The following is a 20,266-nucleotide window of genomic DNA, read 5'->3' on the forward strand; positions in this document are numbered from 1 at the left end:
TAGATCAAGGACGACCAGTTTCCAAATAGGGAGGCATAATCTGCCCTCTTAATGTTGTTCCAAGGGTTGGAGGTGTAGCTTGCCATTAAACATAATTTCCTCATGAGAGGATGCCCAGAACTACCAGACATTCAGGGCCACAGTTATAGATCACTAAAAACAGAAAGGAAGGACTGTTAACATTGAAGTATTTGAAGTGTTTTTGTGCCACCTCTCCAGGCAATCTGCCCTTAGGCAAAAACAAACAAAACAAAGAAATAAATGTTGTGGCCCCTCGTCGGAAGAAGTATGCATGCTTACAAAAGCTTACATTCTGAATAAAACTTTGTAAGTCTTAAAGGTGATACTTGACTCCTACTTTGTTCTACTGCTTCAGACAAACATGGCTGCCCACCTGGATCTAAGAGCGGGAACTGTGGACTCACTTCCCCACTGCACAGATTTCACTTCGTTTCTGCTATCTTGCTAAATGGCATGGGGGGGTTGAACCTGTTTGGTGTGCTCTAGGCTGCACTCCATGGTTCACAAGAACTGTAGCGAGGCATGACAGGCCTGTGTGAATGGAGAGGGCACCTAGGACTCTCTCCAGAATCGTTGGTAACGCAGAGAGCTGCAGAAGTTCATGGGCAGACAAGTCAATGAGGAAAGGCTCCTCTAAAGTTTAGGAGTCTGATAACCACTAGGCTTGGACTATTTGTTTTTTTTAAATCTCAGTGCTAGACTTGTCCACTTTATTCAGACATAGTAAGAAATACTGAGTGGTAAACTAGTTTCAAAGGGTAGCTGCGTTGTCTGCAGTAGAACAGGGAGATTTGAGTCCAGTAGCACATTAGAGACCAACAAGAGTTTCAAGGTAAAAGCATTCAGGAGTCAAATCTTCCCTGGAGCTCTTGGAAGTTTAAACCCTGAAACTCTTGTTGCTTTTTAAGGTGCTAGAGAACTTGAATCAGTAGTAAAAGTCATTGAGACTACCTACTGCCTTAGAAACATGTCCAACCATTGAAATCATCTTCTGAGGCCCTGTTTTGGGTGGCCCCACCTTCTGAGATTATACCAGTGGTGACTAGGGATGGACACAAAACAGCAAGAATCAAATTCGTGCATAAAATGGCTGATTCATGTTCATTCCAAAACAGGTCGTCAAATGCAGCCACACACAAAATGGAAAATGGGTTTTGGGGTGTATCATTACCAGTTCATTTTTGTCAATAACCTGGTGCAATCAATTTCCAGGCAACGCTGGAGGTGGTCTTCTTGGGAGTTGTAGAAATACCCATAGCAGCTGTCCTGAGCTTGATCGGCAGATCTGAAAGCAGATCATAGAGCTGCTATTCCATTCCATGGGAGCAGATGCTACTTACAGGGGATGTACTAAAAGGAATGACAAGATTGCCCATTGGAAACAATGGGAGAGGCTGAAAGGCACATTGGAAATAATTGGGAGTCAGGAATGCCAATTGACTTGTATGGGCTCCATTGAAATACATTACAGCACAAGAAGAGTTGCAAAGAAAATGCAGAATGGAGTTTTCATTAAGCTCTCTGGGCCCAGACAGATTACTCTTTGGTGGGAATGACAGGCCCCAGAGTGGAATAGCCCCTGGATGTAGCAGAAGTCTTCTGGGACTGGAATGACAGCCGCCAGAGTGGAATGACAATCCCTGGGTGTAGCAGGAGTGTTCTTGGACTGAAATTACAGCCCCCAGAGTGGACTGTCATTCCACTCCGGAGGCAGTCACTCCAGCTCCAGAACACTCCTGATACCCACAGGGATTGTCATTGTCTATCTTCAGGGCCTAGTATCAAGAGGGTCTCTTACCATGGTTGTAGACTCTAGTGTATGCACTGTCAGTGCCAGCCTGTGGGTGCATGGTGCCCCAGGCAGGCTCCCTGCCCGCTGCCCCCCGCCATGGTCGCCAACCTTCGCTTCCCGTGGCCCCCCTGCCAAGGTTGATCCTTACCACTCCTGCCGCCCTCCTTCCCTTCATGGTGCCGCAAGCCAGCGCCGCACTCCGTCATCTCCCCCCGCTGATCCTTACCCCCCCACCGTCGTCGTCCTCCTTCCCTTCGCTCTCCTTCCCTCCACTCTGTCGCCTCCTCTTCCCTTCACTGTTCTCCTTCCTTCTGCTCCATCGCCCCCCTGCTAATTCTTACCTCCCCCACACACACACCGGGCCAAGCCGCAGCTAGTCCTTACTGCCTTCCATGTGGCTGGTGCAGTATCTTATCCTTTGATGAGCTAACAGTGGCAATGGATGCCCTAAACTAAGTATAAATACTGCAACAGCAATGTAATATGAGCAAATGTTTACACAAATATAGTGAAACCTTCCTAGCTAATGGTTTTAAGTATTGTATTATAGTAAGCAATGCAATCAAACTAAGGATTAGAACTGTAGTATAAGAAAACCATAAAGTATAATCAAGTTATTAGTATTGAAGTTTATGAAGAACATTGTAGATGCAAAAGTCAATAGTCTCACTTAATCCCGGGCCGTTTCATCTTTGTGAAGGGTCTCCTAGATTACGTACAGGCCACGCTTGCTTCAATCTATGTTCCGAATGACAACTAGTTGCAATTTTTGGAAGAGACACTTGGTACCCTGCAAGCTTTCCAAGATGGTGAAGTAACTGTAGGTGGAGACTTCAATCTTATAGCAGACTGTGCTCTTGATTGTTCACATAACGCTCCTCATCGCACTCATGTCAACAAACACATCAAGAACCTCTCAGGATTGTTCCAGAGATTCAACCTGATTGATATTTGGCGTCAAATGCATGGAACAGAGAGAGACTACACCTACTACTCTCCGCAATTCGACGTATATACCAGGATTGGCTATATTTTAATTTCTTCTCATCTTCTTAGCAAAGTTCTTGACTCCAAAATTAGTCCCATAGTCTGGTTGGACCATGCTTGGGTTCAATGCTCTTTCAATCCTGATTCCACCCATCATTCACCCAAACATTGGACTTTAAACAGGTCTCTTCTGCTTAACTCAGATTGCTCCCACCAAATAGAGTCACAGATTAAACAGTATTTTAAAGACAACAAAACAACTGATACCTCAGCCTCCACAAGCTGGGAAGCTCTAAAAGCTGTGCTAAGAGGTGGTCTAATCTCCTTGTCTTCCTCATTGAAGAAACGTAAAAAGGCTCTTAAATCTGAACTCTTAGCCCGCATTCATCAGCTAGAGGCTCTTAACAAAGAACATGGAGGTAAAAAGACTTACAAGAAACTCATCATGGAAAGAAAAATCCTAGAGTCTTTGGAAAGTTCTCAAATACAGAAGAATCTGCTCTATGTCAAACAACGTCACTGGACCAATTAGGGTGACCATAATGTCTGAAGGCCAGCCAGGGACACGTTGGGGGGGGGGGAGGTAGGGGTGCCTCCGGAAATAGGAAGTGACGTCACTTCCGGCGACGGCACTTCCGGTGACTTCATGCCACCACAGGAAACAGGAAGTGACATCACTTCCTGTGACATCATTTCCCCGCGTCACCTGCCGGAAATGGGAAGTGACATCACTTCCTGTGACATCATTTCCCCCAAATGACATCATTTCCCCCAAATGCCACTGCCGGAAACAGGAAGTGACTTCACAGCACTTCCTGTGACATCCCCAAAAATCCCCCAAATATCACTGCCGGAAACAATTTTGTTCTGAAATCCTGTATATACTTCATCAGTATATGGGATAAGGCACTTTCTCAACTGTGCTGCATAATACAGCCTATTTATTTTGTCCTGTTTGCTCTGTTGGCTCTATCTGCGCCACCTTCATCACTTTCGGGGTGTGGATCCCCCAGTGGGGTGGTCTCCTGACTCCCTCCGCCGGCTGTTTCTGATAGCCCTGCGCCCCCTCTTTCATTTGATATGTGTCCCGTGCGGGTGCCACCCTCCCGCCGGGAGATGCCGCAAAATGAGCCCCCTTGAGGCTTATGGCGGCAGGGCTCGGGGGAAGCGAGCTAGACTGCTGTTCTTTTGAGGGGTTATAGAGTGTTTCGAGCCCGTCCCTGTGGCATCGGTCCCATCGTTGTGGGGCCCAGGGGGCCGGCGCAGCGGCACGCCGAAGCAGCCTGTCACTAATAACACAGGTCGAGATGCAGGACAGGAACCCGGAAGTGACCGACAGGCTGCTTCAGCGTGCCGCTGCGCCGGCCCCCTGGGCCCCACAACGATGGGACCGATGCCACAGGGACGGGCTCGAAACACTCTATAACCCCTCAAAAGAACAGCAGTCTAGCTCGCTTCCCCCGAGCCCTGCCGCCATAAGCCTCAAGGGGGCTCATTTTGCGGCATCTCCCGGCGGGAGGGTGGCACCCGCACGGGACACATATCAAATGAAAGAGGGGGCGCAGGGCTATCAGAAACAGCCGGCGGAGGGAGTCACGAGACCACCCCACTGGGGGATCCACACCCCGAAAGTGATGAAGGTGGCGCAGACAGAGCCAACAGGACAAAATAAATAGGCTGCATTATGCAGCACAGTTGAGAAAGTGCCTTATCCCATATACTGATGAAGTAAATACAGGATCTGAGAACAAAATTGCACCAGAAGACACAAACACAAAGCTCCCTTACACTGAATCAGTGCTTGGGTCCACCAAAGTCAGTATTATCTACTCCAGTCACAAACACAAAGCTCCCTTACACTGAATCAGTGCTTGGGTCCACCAAAGTCAGTATTGTCACATAAGAACATAAGAGAAGCCCTGTTGCATCAGGCCAGTGGCCCATCCAGTCCAACATTCTGCGTCACATAAGAACATAAGAGAAGCCCTGTTGCATCAGGCCAGTGGCCCCTCCAGTCCAACACTCTGTGTAACATAAGAATATAAGAGAAGCCCTGTTGCATCAGGCCAGTGGCCCCTCCAGTCCAACACTCTGTGCCACATAAAAATATAAGAGAAGCCCTGTTGCATCAGACCAATGGCCCCTCCAGTCCAACACTCTGTGCCACATAAAAATATAAGAGAAGCCCTGTTGCATCAGACCAATGGCTCATCCACTCCACCACTCTGGTCACATAAGAACATAAGAACATAAGAGAAGCCCTGTTAGATCAGGCCAGTGGCCCCTCCAGTCCAAAACTCTGTGTCACATAAGAACATAAGAGAAGCCCTGTTAGATCAGGCCAGTGGCCCCTCCAGTCCAACACTCTGTGTCACATAAGAACATAAGAGAAGCCCTGTTAGATCAGGCCAGTGGCCCCTCCAGTCCAACACTCTGTGTCACATAAGAACATAAGAGAAGCCCTGTTGGATCAGGCCAGTGGCCCCTCCAGTCCAACACTCTGTGTCACATAAGAACATAAGAGAAGCCCTGTTGGATCAGGCCAGTGGCCCCTCCAGTCCAACACTCTGTGTCACATAAGAACATAAGAGAAGCCCTGTTAGATCAGGCCAGTGGCCCCTCCAGTCCAACACTCTGTGTCACATAAGAACATAAGAGAAGCCCTGTTAGATCAGGCCAGTGGCCCCTCCAGTCCAAAACTCTGTGTCACATAAGAACATAAGAGAAGCCCTGTTAGATCAGGCCAGTGGCCCCTCCAGTCCAACACTCTGTGTCACATAAGAACATAAGAGAAGCCCTGTTAGATCAGGCCAGTGGCCCCTCCAGTCCAACACTCTGTGTCACATAAGAACATAAGAGAAGCCCTGTTGGATCAGGCCAGTGGCCCCTCCAGTCCAACACTCTGTGTCACATAAGAACATAAGAGAAGCCCTGTTGGATCAGGCCAGTGGCCCCTCCAGTCCAACACTCTGTGTCACATAAGAACATAAGAGAAGCCCTGTTAGATCAGGCCAGTGGCCCCTCCAGTCCAACACTCTGTGTCACATAAGAACATAAGGAGGGAAGGAAGGGAGGAGGGAGGGAAGGGAAGGGAAGGGAAGGGAAGGGAAGGGAAGGGAAGGGAGGAAGGAAGGAAGGAAGGAAGGAAGGAAGGAAGGAAGGAAGGAAGGAAGGAAGGAAGGAAGGAAGGAAGGAAGGAAGGAAGGAAGGAAGGAAGGAAGGGGGAGGGAGGGAGGGAAGGAAGGGGGGAGGGAGGGAGGGAAGGAAGGAAGGAAGGAAGGAAGGAAGGAAGGAAGGAAGGAAGGAAGGAAGGGGGGAGGGAGGGAGGGAGGGAGGGAAGGAAGGAAGAAAGGAAGGAAGGAAGGGAGGAGGGAGGGAAGGAAGGAAGGGAAGGGAGTGAGGGAAGGAAGGGAGGGAAGGAAGGAAGAAAGGAAGGAAGGGAGGAGGGAGGGAAGGAAGGAAGGGAAGGGAGTGAGGGAAGGAAGGAAGGAAGGAAGGAAGGGAGGGAGGGAGGAGGGAGGGAAGAAAGGAAGGCCGCCCGACGCCCCCCCCGCTTTCGGGCCCCCTTACCTGTTTCCAGGGCGGCGTAGAGTCCAGCGGCGGCGGCGAGTCCTGCGGCGGCGGCCTCGCGGCGAGGGAGGGAGGGAGCTGCCGGCGCTGGCCTCTGGAGGCCTCCAGGGACCAGCGCCGGGCCTCTCCGCTACCGGCGCTGGCCTCTGGAGGCCTCCAGGGACCAGCGCCGGCTGCTCTGCGGCCTCTCCGCGGCCTCCGCTGGTCCCTGGAGGCCCTCCAGAGACTCTGGAGGGCCTCCAGGGACCAGCGGAGGCCGCGGGGAGGCCTTCGCTGGTCGGCGCTGGTCCCGGAAGGCCTTCCAGAGGCTCTGGAAGGCCTTCCGGGACCAGCGCCGGGTGCTCCGCGGCGTCCCCGCGGCCTCCGCTGGTCCCTGGAGGCCCTCCAGAGCCTCTGGAGGGCCTCCAGGGACCAGCGGAGGCCACGGGGACGCCTTCGCTGGTCGGCGCTGGTCCCGGAAGGCCTTCCAGAGGCTCTGGAAGGCCTTCCGGGACCAGCGCCGGGTGCTCCGCGGCGTCCCCGCGGCCTCCGCTGGTCCCTGGAGGCCCTCCAGAGACTCTGGAGGGCCTCCAGGGACCAGCGGAGGCCGCGGGGAGGCCTTCGCTGGTCGGCGCTGGTCCCGGAAGGCCTTCCAGAGCCTCTGGAAGGCCTTCCGGGACCAGCGCCGGGTGCTCCGCGGCGTCCCCCGCGGCCTCCGCTGGTCCCTGGAGGCCTTCCAGAGCCTCTGGAGGGCCTCCAGGGACCAGCGGAGGCCGCGGGGACGCCTTCGCTGGTTGGCGCTGGTCCCGGAAGGCCTTCCAGAGGCTCTGGAAGGCCTTCCGGGACCAGCGCCGGGTGCTCCGCGGCGTCCCCGCGGCCTCCGCTGGTCGGCGCTGGTCCCGGAAGGCCTTCCAGAGGCTCTGGAAGGCCTTCCGGGACCAGCGCCGGGTGCTCCGCGGCCTCCCCGCGGCCTCCGCTGGTCGCTGGAGGCCACGGAGAGGCCTCCACCACCGCCGCCGGGCCCCGCGCGTGGGCGGGGAAGGCGGCGAGTGAGGGAGGGAGCGTCCCTGCGCGTGCGCAGGGGCCCTGCGCAGGCGCAGGGACGCTCCCTCCCTCACTCCCCGCCTTCCCCGCCGGCGCCCGCGGCCCACCGCCTCCCGGGCTGGCTAAACCGGGACCTTTAATGGTCCCGGTATAGGCAGCCCGGGAGGCGGGATTGGGTGGCCAGAACCGGGACATTCCCGGGCTCCCGGGACGGTCTGGCCACCCTAGGACCAATTCACCTCATTCTCTTAAACTACTCTCCTGGACAGTTAAAGGTAAATTTACCTCATGATTTACACGAGATACCAATGGTCGTCTCCATAGTAAATCATCTGACATTGCGCATATATTTTCCGACTACTATGAGCTTTTGTACATGTCCCAGAAACCTTCATCGCTTTCTATTTCTGACTTCCTCTCTAGGCATCCTGGGATTCAAAAACTTTCTGATTATCATCGCCTGTTCTTAGGTAGCCCTTTTGAATCATCTGAGATCCTGGACATCATAAAAAATCTTAAAAACAACAAGTCCCCAGGACCTGATGAAAATATCTCAGAATTCTACAAGACATATGCTAACCTTCTTGCTCAACCACTCAGTGATACTTGCAATGAAATCCTTCAGCCCCACATGGAATGATGCCTCCATCATAGTTTTACCTAAACCAGGCAAAGATCTCACAAATCCTGCATCCTTTCATCGTATTTCGTTACTGAACGTTGACTACAAGGTCTTCACAGCAGCACTAGCCAAACATCTCAGCTCACTGATTACAAGCTACATTTATCCAGACCGGGCGGGATTCATGCCCAGCAGAGAGATTACAGGTAACATGCATAATATGCATATCATACCTTCCTGTGAATCTTCTAGATCGGAAGCTGCTCTTCTTTCTCTAGATATAGAGAAAGCCTTTGATTCACTGGAAACATCACACCTAATCTCTCTTTTAAAACACATGTCATTTGGGTCCAATTTTGGGACAGCTATTCAAACTATTTATTCCAATCCATAGGCACAAGTAAAAATTAATGGCATAGGTCAGAAAACTTTGAACTTCAGAGAGGTACAAGAAAAGGTTGCCCTCTATTCCCAGCCCTTTTTTGCACTTGCTATTGAATCACTAGCAGGACTCATCAGACATGATGACAAAATCCATGGCATTACAGGTGGTCCCCATACAATGAAATTAAACTTGTTTGCTGATGACACGCTGATATACATCACTAGGCCTGAGTTGTCCATACTTTTACTTCAAAATTTGCTGTCTAGTTTTGGCTCCATCTATGGCTTGTGTATTAACCAATATAAATCAAGCATACTTCCTGTCAATTTATCCACTACCTCTAAGACATTTATTTGTCAGCAATACCCATTTCAATGGGTGACAGAATCTATACCTTATTTGGGTATCCAACTTCCTAATAATCTTACTCGGCTTATTCCACTTAACTTTGTGGAGAAATTTAAAAGCATCAGCTCAGACTTTATCAAGTGGGACAAACTGGCATCTTCTTTTATTGACAGGCTGCACTTTTTAAAATTGTTTGCTCTTCCAAAGCTCCTGTACCTATTTCGGACTGTTCCCATCACTCTCCCTTCTTCTCTTCTGCATAAGTGGCAGTTGTCACTCAACTCCTTTCTCTGGCAAAACAAGAAACCCGGGGTTGGATTCCATATCATGAGAAGACGATGCTCATCTGGTGGACTGAATATGCCTGACATTTCAGCTTACTACCGAACAGCTATGTTAGTCAATATTGTTAAAATGGCATGCTCTGGGGACAGTGCAGAATGGTCAAAACCCTACAGAACACTTCTTTCCCCTCAAGACTCTATTTGGATTACCTCACGCTCGCAATCACAGAAGTTCAAACAAAATCCACTACTTAATGCCATTTTCAAAGTTTGGGACTCCCATAGACACTTGTTGCTCCCGGAACTTTCTCGCTATTCTTCAGTCTTTAACCAATCATGGTTCGCTCCTGGTAGCTCTTCCACTTTACTTGTAGCCTGGAAGACTGTAAAGATGACCTGTATTAAAGACATATCATCAGAATCCAGTCTGCTTCTTAAATCCACCTTGGAAGTAAAACTAGGCCACCCTATTCCTTGGTTCTTTTATTTGCAGTAGAATCATGCCTTTTCTTCGCTTGATCGTCAAAGAATCTTCCACTCTAATCCTACTGAATTTGAACATCTGTTACACTCTATGCCTTATAATAAAGGACTTTTATCTACAGTCTACAACATCTTAATCCATTTAGAAGATAACAAACCAATGGGACATCAAATTGTTTGGCAACAAGACTGCAGTCTTTCTCTCTCTCCTGAGCAATGGTCCGACATCTACTCCTCATCTCTTTTTTCCTCTCCAGTTATGACTACAATCATTTAAAATCCTTAATCGCTGGTACCTTACACCGATTAGAATTGCCTCCTTCTCCAAAACAAGCTCTCCCTTATGTTGGTGAAAATGCAGGCAACTTGGAATTTATGCTCACTGCTGGTGGGAGTGTCCGTTTTTATACAGAAGTTCTGGCAAGATGTTCTTCACCTAATTCAACGTATTATCACTTATAATTTACTTCTTCAACCTGGCTTCTTATTTCTGATCAGTGGGACTCTACCTCTATTCCAAAGATACGTCGTGAATTGATGACTAGTTTTCTAGTTGCTGCTAAAACCTCCATTGCATCTTACTGGAAAGCCTCCAAAACACCTACAACAATTACATGGCTCTCAAAAGTCTGGGAGCATTTCATCATGGAAAAGATCACCGATAGTCTGCTAAGCTCTTCATCACCTCACACACAATCACATTTTACAGACAAATGGTTTCCTTTTGTTGATTATGTCACTTCACAGGAACTTCCTCCTTACAATCCCTCACAGATGGCTATGATCTACTTCTAGTTTCTCTTCTCACCTTCTTAGCTCTCTTATTTATCACCATCCATCTCAATCTATCTTTCCAGGCACAGGAGTGGGTATCTACAATTGTATATATTTTAACTTCCCCTTTAACTTTGTTTCTTATCCTACATTTTGTCCTTTCTCTTTTCTCTTAACTGTTTTAAATCTCATTTAAGTTGCAGATTGACTGAATGCTTTTCTTGAACGATACCAATAGAGAGATCATCCAACTTTTGTTTTGAAATGTTGTTTGGTTCTACATTTTAATTAACATATTTAGGTTCCACTTATATGCCTGTATCATTTGCTGTGATACCTCCTATGCTGTATTGTATGATTTGTATAACTTTATTTTCAAATAAATTTCTTATTTAAAAAAAAATTACACTGTTGCAGATTTAAAGTGCAGGGAAATATCCCAGTGATGCAATATTGAATCGACTATTAGAGGGAGCAAACACATACAGAAAATGGGGGGGAAACCCAAAACGATTAGGGACACACAAGTGATGAAAATGAGAATATGGAAGAGGCCATGGACCAGTCACAATCTCTTAGCCTCAAAGGTTTGTTGTAAAAAATAAAGCAGGGAAGGGGACTGCTTATGCCTGTTAGAACTGCATGAAAGAAAGGGGTGGGATAAAAATCAAATAAATAAATGTCCTTGTTTTGCTTGCATTTTAGCTTTCAAGTTTTCCTTCCACCTTGCCTTCCAGGACCAGGATGTATCTGTCACAGTAGTGTTTTAGAACAGAAAATTTATTTTCCCTATTGCACCAGCAAAAATATGCCCTAAGGTAGCATCGTGACCACTTTCCAGACGGCAAAGCAATGTGCTTATCTATCAAGAAAGAGGTGGTGGGGGATAAATCTCTATGGAAGACCATGGCTACAATAACTAATTTTACCTGTAAAGGCCCATTTGGGCTCCAAAGTTCCTCAGATTTCTTGGAGGGATTTGAAATAGCAGACTGCCACCTGTTCTTGGTTAGACAATTTTCCAGTGCTCCAAGCCAGACATTAAAACTAGTCTACCATGAACAGCTGGCAAAATCTGCGTGTTGCAGTGAGATCAGTTTGAAATATAGTTTGGCATGGCTAGTTAAATGGCAATTTTTTCAAGTCCGCAATACTTCAGAGACAAATTGGGAAATATAGAAGATAGCAGCATAGTGTTTTGCAGCCCATTTCATGAGGGAATACGTCACATAAAGAAGAATATGACAGAAGTGAATCAAGTATCCTGGGTTTTTTAAAAAATTGTTTTAAATAATAAACCTGTTAATTCATTACACTCAAATGTCTACAGATATATAAAGACTTTGTGACTGCAGTTCTTTGTTAGTATCATTTCCAGATGTGGTTAAACCATGGCTGCCACTATGGTGGGAGACATCCCACCCACAATCCTTGCTGCCCAATCAGCAGGCAGGAGAACAATAAATTTAAAAATTGCCATTAGGTAACACCTTTCACATCTGGGGAAAACCCAAAGGATATCACACTACTCTAGGAATTACTGAGAACACTATAGTTTTACCATAGAGTTTCATCATACCTAGAGTGGTATGATGTCACTTCCATCTATCCCCCAGAAATAATACAACACTGATGGCATGCCTCCATGTCTCCTCTGCAAACTGATGACATGCTTCCATGCCCTCCCCCTTGTTGGACCAATGGCACACCTCCATGCCCCCCCTTGTTGGAATGATGGATGGTGAGGAGCTATTTTCTGTTGCCCCAGAAGGTCAGACCAGAACCAACAGGTTGAAATCAAATCAAAACAGTTTCCAGCTAAACATTAAGAAGAACTTCCTGACAGTTGGAGCAGTTCCTCAGTGGAACAGGCTTCCTCGGGAGGTGGTGGGCTCTCCTTCCTTGGAGGTTTTTAAACAGAGGCTAGGTGGCCATCTGACAGCAATGATGATTCTGTGAACTTAGGCAGATCATGAGAAGGAGGGCAGGAATGGTTGCATCCATGCTTCGTTCTTGTGGCCCCTTCTTACAAGCCCAGGGATATACTGACTGACACTTTGGGGTCAGGCAGCAATTTTTCTCCAGGCCAATTTGGCAAGGGATTCTGGGCATGGATCAGGGTCACTGGGGATTGTAGGTGTGTGGAGAAGGTATTTGTGAAATTTCTGCGTTGGACTAGATGACAATGGAGATGCTTTCCAACTCTATGATTCTATGACTCTACTATTAAGCAATTCACAGGTTTTTTATTCATTGCTTATACAACAGAATATAACAAGCCCTTGTAATATAGATCAAATACGAAGGTGGAAACCGTTTGGATTGGCAGCTGACAGGACTAACTGGAATCCATCTGTGGGCTTGGGAAATTATGAGACCGTAATTCTGTTGGGGAAAAAGCATCTGTATAACTGCTGGGAACTAAGACATAAGATATAAACAGGCTGCAGAGTGGATGAAACAAGAGGTAACAGGATCTTCTTCAGACTCCAGAATGGGTCCATTCCCCCCCAGTTCCAGTGGGGTAGCTGTGCTAATCTTTTACAGCAAAACAGAAGCCCAGTAGTACCTTAAAAACTAATATTTTTAAGTATGAGCTTGGTTGCCAACTCCAGTTTGGGAAATTCCTGGAAATCTGAGGGCAGAGCGTGGGGAGGTCAGTATTTGGGGACAACACATATTGAAAAATTCCTCACCTCTAGCTAATCCACTTTATGTTTGATCCACACACAAAACTGGATTATGTACATGCATGGAGGCAAATGCAGAGGCACTGATTAAATGTGCATAGGGTTGCCAAGTCCGAAAGCCACACCAGCAGGAGTGGGAGGGAGGGAACTTTCCAGGAGTGGAGCAGAGCACTCTGCTGTGCTGATCTCATTTTGTCAGGTGGCAATGCTCTTGTTGTTGTGCAGACCTCTATGGCAAAATGCGCTTCAAATCACAGAGTTCCCCCCCCCCAAAGAGTGTCCCCTGATGTGGTGATGTCACTTCCACGTTGCTGTTCACAGGTGGGATTTCCACCAGCTGATCAACAAGAATGTTAAGAGAAGCCATGTTGGATCAGACCAATGGCCCATCCAGTCCAACACTTTGTGTCACACAGTGGCCGAAAAACCAGGTGCCATCAGGAGGTCCACTAGCAGGGCCAAGACTAGAAGCCCTCCCACTGTTGCCCCCCCCCGCCCAAGCACCAAGAACACAGAGCATCTCTGCCCCAGACAGAGAGTTCCATCTCTATCTTGTGGCTACGAACCACTGATGGACCTCTGCTCCATATGTTGGACCTCTGATGGACCTCTGCTCCATATGTTTATCCAACCCCACATAAAAACACTTGCTTGTTTAAATTTCGCATTCCTGATTGGCAACCAACCTGGAACTCATTTATCAGATCAATGCCCCATTCAATGAGGGAGGTTCACACAATACACTCAGCTTTTCTCCACGGAATTAAAAGCCAATAAATCAAAGCACCCTCCTGGGCCTCCTTGCACACAAGAAGTTTTCTGAGCAAGCAGAATACACCTTCGTTCTTACATACTCCGCTGGCATTTTATAAAGGCCATTTTGCACAGTGCAAAGATGCAAAGCAAACACATGCCTCTCACACTTTTACATTTATGCAGGGATGTTCTTCATGCAACATCAGTGGGTTACTTGGATGGGTGAACACCATAACCAAGTCAAAACAACATCTAGTGATATGCATTGAGGCATGAGCTAGCCCTTAAGCAGCAGAACTTTGGGTACCTCAGATGAATGGCTGACACCTGCTCATAAAGATCTATAAATTCCAACTGAGTCATCAATGAAGTCTGGAATTTAGAAATCACAAACAAATCCAGATTTCCTCCATTGCCAAAAAAAAAAACCAAGCAGATTTTCACCTGCCTGCTATTTTTATTTATTTTATTGAATTGAATTTGTATCCCACCTTCCCCACAAGTGGGCTAATTCTGAGGCAGAAGGTCAAAATTGGATCACTTCCTGGAGGCTTAAAGAAGGCCATTGTTCCTTTTATTATTCTAATTTTAAGGGCCAATGTACTTATGCACCCCTGGACTCCTTGGAGGTTGTTTTGGACATAAGAATGATGGAAGTCATTTCCTTTTTGGCTAAAAAGGCAGAAAATTAATATTGGAAATAAAGAAATCAAACAAAAGAAAATGGCTTCAGCGTGCAGAGGCGGCTTTAGCTGAATCAAATCCCTTAGTCATACATCATTTCCAAAGCTTTTGGACGGAAAGAAAGCCGGTGAAAAGAAAACGATGTTCTTTGTTTCAGTTCTAAATTCATTATTTAGACAAAGCTTTTTGCTATCTTGGTTATTTTTTTAAAAAAAATTTCTTTTAAGACAGGCACAGTCTTACCCGGAGGCAAAGCCAAGGAAGGCATATTTCGCCTCTAATATTTCACAAAAGGGGAATTAACCAGCCAAGCCATCTCCTCTGCTTACGTCACAGGGAGCTTTGACTTCGGAAACTCCTGCTGTGAAACTCTGGCTGGCCTCTCAGGTGCTTAGGGTTGCCAAGTCCAATTCAAGAAATATCTGGGGACTTTGGGGGTGGAGCCAGGAGACATTAGGGGTGGAGCCAAAATCAAGGCTTGTGACAAGCATCATTGAACTCCAAAGGGAGTTCTGGCCATCACATTTAAAGGGACGGCACACCTTTTCAATGCCTTCCTTCCATAGGAAATAATGAAGGATAGGGGCACCTTCTTTTGGGGCTCATAGAATTGGACCCCCTGGTCCAATCTTTTTGAAACTTGGGGGGTATTTTGGGGAGAGGCACTAGATGCTATACTGAAAATTTGGTGCCTCTACCCCAAAAAACAGCCCCCGCCCCGAGCCCCAGATCAATTCTCTATTATTTTCTATGGGAATAAATCTCCATAGGGAATAACAGAGTTCCCAGCAGACACTTCCCTCCCCCCCCCCTTCCTGACGACCCTGAACTGGTGGGAGGGTCTCTAAACTGGGGGATCCCCTGCCCCCACCTGGGGACTGGCAACCCTACAGGTGCTGCTGGACGCCACTCTAACCGTTCTCCCGCTCCCAGGCCACAAGTACCAGGCACCACGTCGAGAGCTGTTCTGATCAGCGGGGATGCCCGTCCCCCTCCTCTCTACAGCGGACCCTCTCCAAAGAAAGCGGGGCGGGGGGGGGGGCAGCCGGACAAGGCGCCGGGGAAAGCCTCGCTTCGCGCGCCCCCTGCTGGCATCGGCACCGCCTACTACACCAGCGTGCAGCGGCGCCCCCGGAGCGAGTCCCCTCGGAGGAGCAGCGGCGGGCAAAGGGCTGCGGGGAGGCGGAGAAGCTGGCCCGGGAGACCACGCGGCGCTGCCCGAGCCCCCTTCTCGGAAGGTGTCTTTCTCCGGCAGCCAAGAAGGAGAAAAGCCCGGGAGGCAGAAGCTAGGCGGCGGCGGCGTCCCGTCCTCCAAGCCGCGGCTCACCTGTGGCGCTCCCGCGACCTCCGGCCCTTCCGACGCCCCAAGATCCAGCCCGTCGAGGCTCCGCGAGCGTCTCTCTCCCTCTCTCTCTTGGCTGGGGCTGGCGGGGAGGGGGCGCCGGCAAGCCAGGCAGCCCTCGTGGAGCCCGCGGCGGGGTCGCCTTCCAGAGCGAGCCCCTTTCGACGGTGCCTCCCCCGCTGGCTTGGCCAGGGGAGCCCCGCGGGCGGGAGGAGCGAGCGGAGAAGCGGCGCTGCTCACCGCGGCCGGGACGACCCCGAGGGACGAGCCGGGCGTGGAAACTCGACGGCCGCGAGACCGGGCGGGGGGGGGGCGGCGCCGGAGCCGCGGCCTGCACGTGCTCCTCCCCCGGCCGCGAGAGCACAAGCCCCGCCTGCCTGCCTGCCTCGCCTCCCCCTGCGGGCTTGCCGCGCTGCAAGGCCGGCCTCTCCCCTCCGCTCCCCGCCCGGCCCGCCGGTGCCCCTCGCCCGTGACGCTTCTCCCGAGGGAGGCAGGGAGGGAGGGAAGGGGGCGCGCGCGGGCTGCACTTTCGGCTGCCCGCGGCCGCGGGTGTCGCTCCTCCCTTGGCAAGGCGCCAGGAGGCCTCCTGCTTTCGCGACTGGCAACTGGGGGGCTCCTGGGAGGAGGGCGGCGCGGGGGCCAGCAAAGCTCCCGTCGTTCCCACTGGTCTGCAGGTGGCGGGCGCCGCTTCCCCTGGAGGACGTGGCTGCTCTCCGCCCTGTAGAAATCGATGGCGCCGTCTCATTTGGAGTACTGGGTGCAGCTCTGGTCGCCGCACCTCAAAAGGGATATTATAGCATTGGGAAAAGTCCGGAAAAGGGCAACTAGAATGATTAAAGGGCTGCAGCACCTCCCTATGAAGAAAGGTTGAAACGCTTGGGACTCTTTAGCTTGGAGAAACGCCGACTGCGGGGTGACACGATAGAGGTTGACAAGATAATGCATGGGATGGAGAAAGTAGAGAAAGAAGTACTTTTCTCCCTTTCTCACAATACGAGAACTCGTGGGCATTCGATGAAATTGCTGAGCAGACAGGTTAAAACGGATAAAAGGAGGTACTTCTTCACCCAAAGGGTGATTAACATGTGGAATTCACTGCCACAGGAGGGGGCGGCGGCCAGAAGCATGGCCACCTTCAAGAAGGGTTTAGATAAAAATATGCAGCAGAGGTCCATCAGTGGCTATTAGCCACTGTGTGTGTGTGTGCGTGCGCCACTGTGTGACACAGAGTGTTGGACTGGATGGGCCATTGGCCTGATCTAACATGGCTTCTCTTATGTTCTTCTGTGACACAGAGTGTTGGACTGGATGGGCCATTGGCCTGATCCAACATGGCTTCTCTTATGTTCTTCTGTGACACAGAGTGTTGGACTGGATGGGCCATTGGCCTGATCCAACATGGCTTCTCTTATGTTCTTATGTGACACAAAGTGTTGAACTGGATGGGCCATTGGCCTGATCTAACATGGCTTCTCTTATGTTCTTCTGTGACACAGAGTGTTGGACTGGATGGGCCATTGGCCTGATCCAACATGGCTTCTCTTCTGTTCTTATGTGACACAGAATGTTGGTCTGGATGGGCCATTGGCCTGATCCAACATGGCTTCTCTTATGTCCTTATGTGACACAGAGTGTTGGGCTGGATGGGCCACTGGCCTGATCCAACATGGCTTCTCTTCTGTTCTTATGTGACACAGAATGTTGGTCTGGATGGGCCATTGGCCTGATCCAACATGGCTTCTCTTATGTTCTTATGTGACACAGAGTGTTGGGCTGGATGGGCCACTGGCCTGATCCAACATGGCTTCTCTTATCTCCTTATGTGGCACAGAATGTTGGTCTGGATGGGCCATTGGCCTGATACAACATGGCTTCTCTTCTGTTCTTATGTGACACAGAGTGTTGGGCTGGATGGGCCACTGGCCTGATCCAACATGGCTTCTCTTCTGTTCTTATGTGACACAGAGTGTTGGTCTGGATGGGCCATTGGCCTGATCCAACCTGGCTTCTCTTATGTCCTTATGTGGACTCTCCACAGCATTCTGTTCTGCCAAGGCCCCTCCCACTCCAACAGCTCCAGGTATTTTTCATCCCAGAGTTGGCACCCTGGGAGCCAGAACTAAAGTGGGGCAGGTTTCCTGGGAAACTATCCAGAGTTTTATTCTAGCTGCAGCTTTCCTGAATGAAAGCCCACTTCTTCACATGTAGTGTGTGGATCTTCCCAATGTCTGAAGTGGTTGGGTTTCCATTCCATGCAATGCCTTCTACTGTCAGAACAAAACAGGAGTCTTTGTGACACCCCAAAGACTGCCATGGTTTTATTCCAGAGCAGGGGTGGCCAAACAGGAGCCACGTGAGGCTCTTTCGCACGTATTGTGTGGCTCCTGGAGGTCATGGAGGAACTTAATGTAGACTTACTCTCAAGTAAGCATGCTTAGCATCAGGACCTCAGTCAGCCTTTGAGCACTGACCCACAGGTAGGCTATTTCCATTGCGTGTGAAGCCAAGGAGGACAAAATAGGCAGGCTTGCAAGCTCTTCTCCTCCACCACAGAGATCGCCTGGAGACCTAGAGTGGGGAAAGAGGGTACAAGAGTTGAGGGAGCCATTGGAAGGAGGGATGGAATTAAAGAGGGTAGCGCAGGATCCTTCCTTAGTTTCATAGCTCTTGTAGAAGCTGTATTGACTAACCTTGGTCTCAAGGCAAAAAGAGATGCATAATGATGCAAACGATGGGCAGTGATTTATATGGTACATGTGTGTTTCCTTCTCCCACTGGTGCAAAATTTTTTTTTCCTAACCTTTCCCTATGCTGGTTTTATGGGGACCGTTCTTCCCCAAAATTGTTTTTTTTTTAAAGTCACATTCTTGCATGGTTGTGTTGTCAAGTGCATACATGTATATTTTCTCTTTCTGTGCAAAGAAAGTATTAAGAGTTTTAATAAAGATGTGTGTTTAATATTTGTCCGTGTCTTGCGGCTCTCAAACATCTCATGTGACTAACTTTGTGGGAAGGTTGCCAACCTCCAGGTGGGACCTGGAGATCTCCTGGACTTATAGCTCATCTCCAGACTACAGAGATCCTTTCCCCCGGACGAAGTGGCTGCTTCAAAGGGTGGACTCTACTGCATTGTGGTTTTTTTTAAAGTTCCTTTAAAAAAACCCCACAAAATAATTATATGGACCTTGCTGAGGTCCATCGCCTTCCCAGGCTCCACCCCCCCCCCCCCAATTCAGGAATTTCCCAACCTGGAGTTGGCAGCCCTACTTTGTAGGATATTTCCTCCTTCCTTCGAGAGGGTTTGCCATGAGTTTTCCCCTCCTGATCTAGGAGACCTGGATTCAAATCCTTATTAAAGCTTGCCGTGTGGCTTCACACTCTCGGTTGAACGCACCTCACAGGGTTGTTGCACAAATAAAACTGGGCGCCATGTATGCTGTCCTGAATTCCTCAGGAGCAGTGATTCCTAACTGGGGTTCTGTGGTACCATGGGGTACCATGAACACTTCCTAGGGGTACCACAAGATGTAGATGTACCGTGATGCCAGCCAACCCCCCCTCCACCTGCCACCTCCCTCTGACCAGGCCGGCCAGGCACAGGACGACTCCAAAAAACGCACACACACGAGGCTGGCAGCTCCACTGTATGCACATGCAAGAAGGCGCTGCCTAGCCCCTCCTTGGCATCCTCCTTTTTGCACGTGCTGTGCCCATCAGCAGCAGGCAGCGAGCAGAGCAGCTCGTGTCACCTGCCACTACTGCTGCCAATGCCCGACGCCTCTGCCCCTTTTTCACCGTGCCACCAGGCAGATCACCTGGCTGCTTTCCTCCTTCTCTGTCCCTCGGACTGACAGCTGGGTGCTGCCACCTGCCCTAGTATTCAGTTGACGGCAGACTGGGAAGCAGCAATTCAGCAACATGCCGTGCCACAAGGCTGCTGAGTGTGATTCCACTTGCACAGAGGCAATGGGAGGCTGTGAGGCAAGGCAAGTGCACAGAGCTGGAACTATTGGGATGGGAGGTGAGGCAGGCGGCAGGCTCGTCGGCAAAGGCAAGAACTCTGCCCCTCTTCTCTAAGGCACCAAAAATAGGGGGTGCCGAACTGGTGCAGAATGGACCCCCTCCCTCACGGGTGTGGAGAGAGATCCTCCCACGAGTCGCACTAAGTTGTAGCACACCTCCTCAGCTCCTGTTTACTTCTAATGATCTGAAAGAATCTCTCTCTCGGCTTGACTTCGCGAACGAAGATTTAAGAAGGGTGCAGTAGTCCACGTCTGCTGCAGGCTCGCTGGTGGCTGACAAGACCAATGCGGGACAGGCAGATCCGGCCACAGTGGCTGCAGGGAAAAGTCTGATTTGGGGTTGGTGCTGTAGCAGTGCGATTCTTCCTTAATCTCCTTTTGTCCTCAAGACCAGCTATGCGTGTGTTCTCAAAGGAAGAGACAGCCTGGTGGATGGTGTGCCTCCATGCTTTGCGATCTGAGGCTAGGTCAGACCACAGGTGA

The 20,266-nt window shown here is 49.7% G+C and overlaps 1 protein-coding gene across 1 annotated transcript in view; it reads right to left on the reverse strand.

Moving 5' to 3' along the window:
* The window catches only part of SEMA5A (semaphorin 5A), a 179,568-nt gene extending 163,514 nt beyond the window's left edge, over positions 1-16,054 (reverse strand). Inside the window, exon 1 of the mRNA XM_060253773.1 lies at positions 16,002-16,054. The gene's annotated coding sequence lies outside the window, so the exon portion shown is untranslated. The remainder of the gene's footprint in view (positions 1-16,001) is intronic.
* Between the last annotated feature and the right edge of the window lie 4,212 nt (positions 16,055-20,266).

This window comes from Heteronotia binoei, chromosome 14, assembly GCF_032191835.1.
Source record: "Heteronotia binoei isolate CCM8104 ecotype False Entrance Well chromosome 14, APGP_CSIRO_Hbin_v1, whole genome shotgun sequence".
In the NCBI taxonomy this organism is placed as follows: domain Eukaryota; kingdom Metazoa; phylum Chordata; class Lepidosauria; order Squamata; family Gekkonidae; genus Heteronotia; species Heteronotia binoei.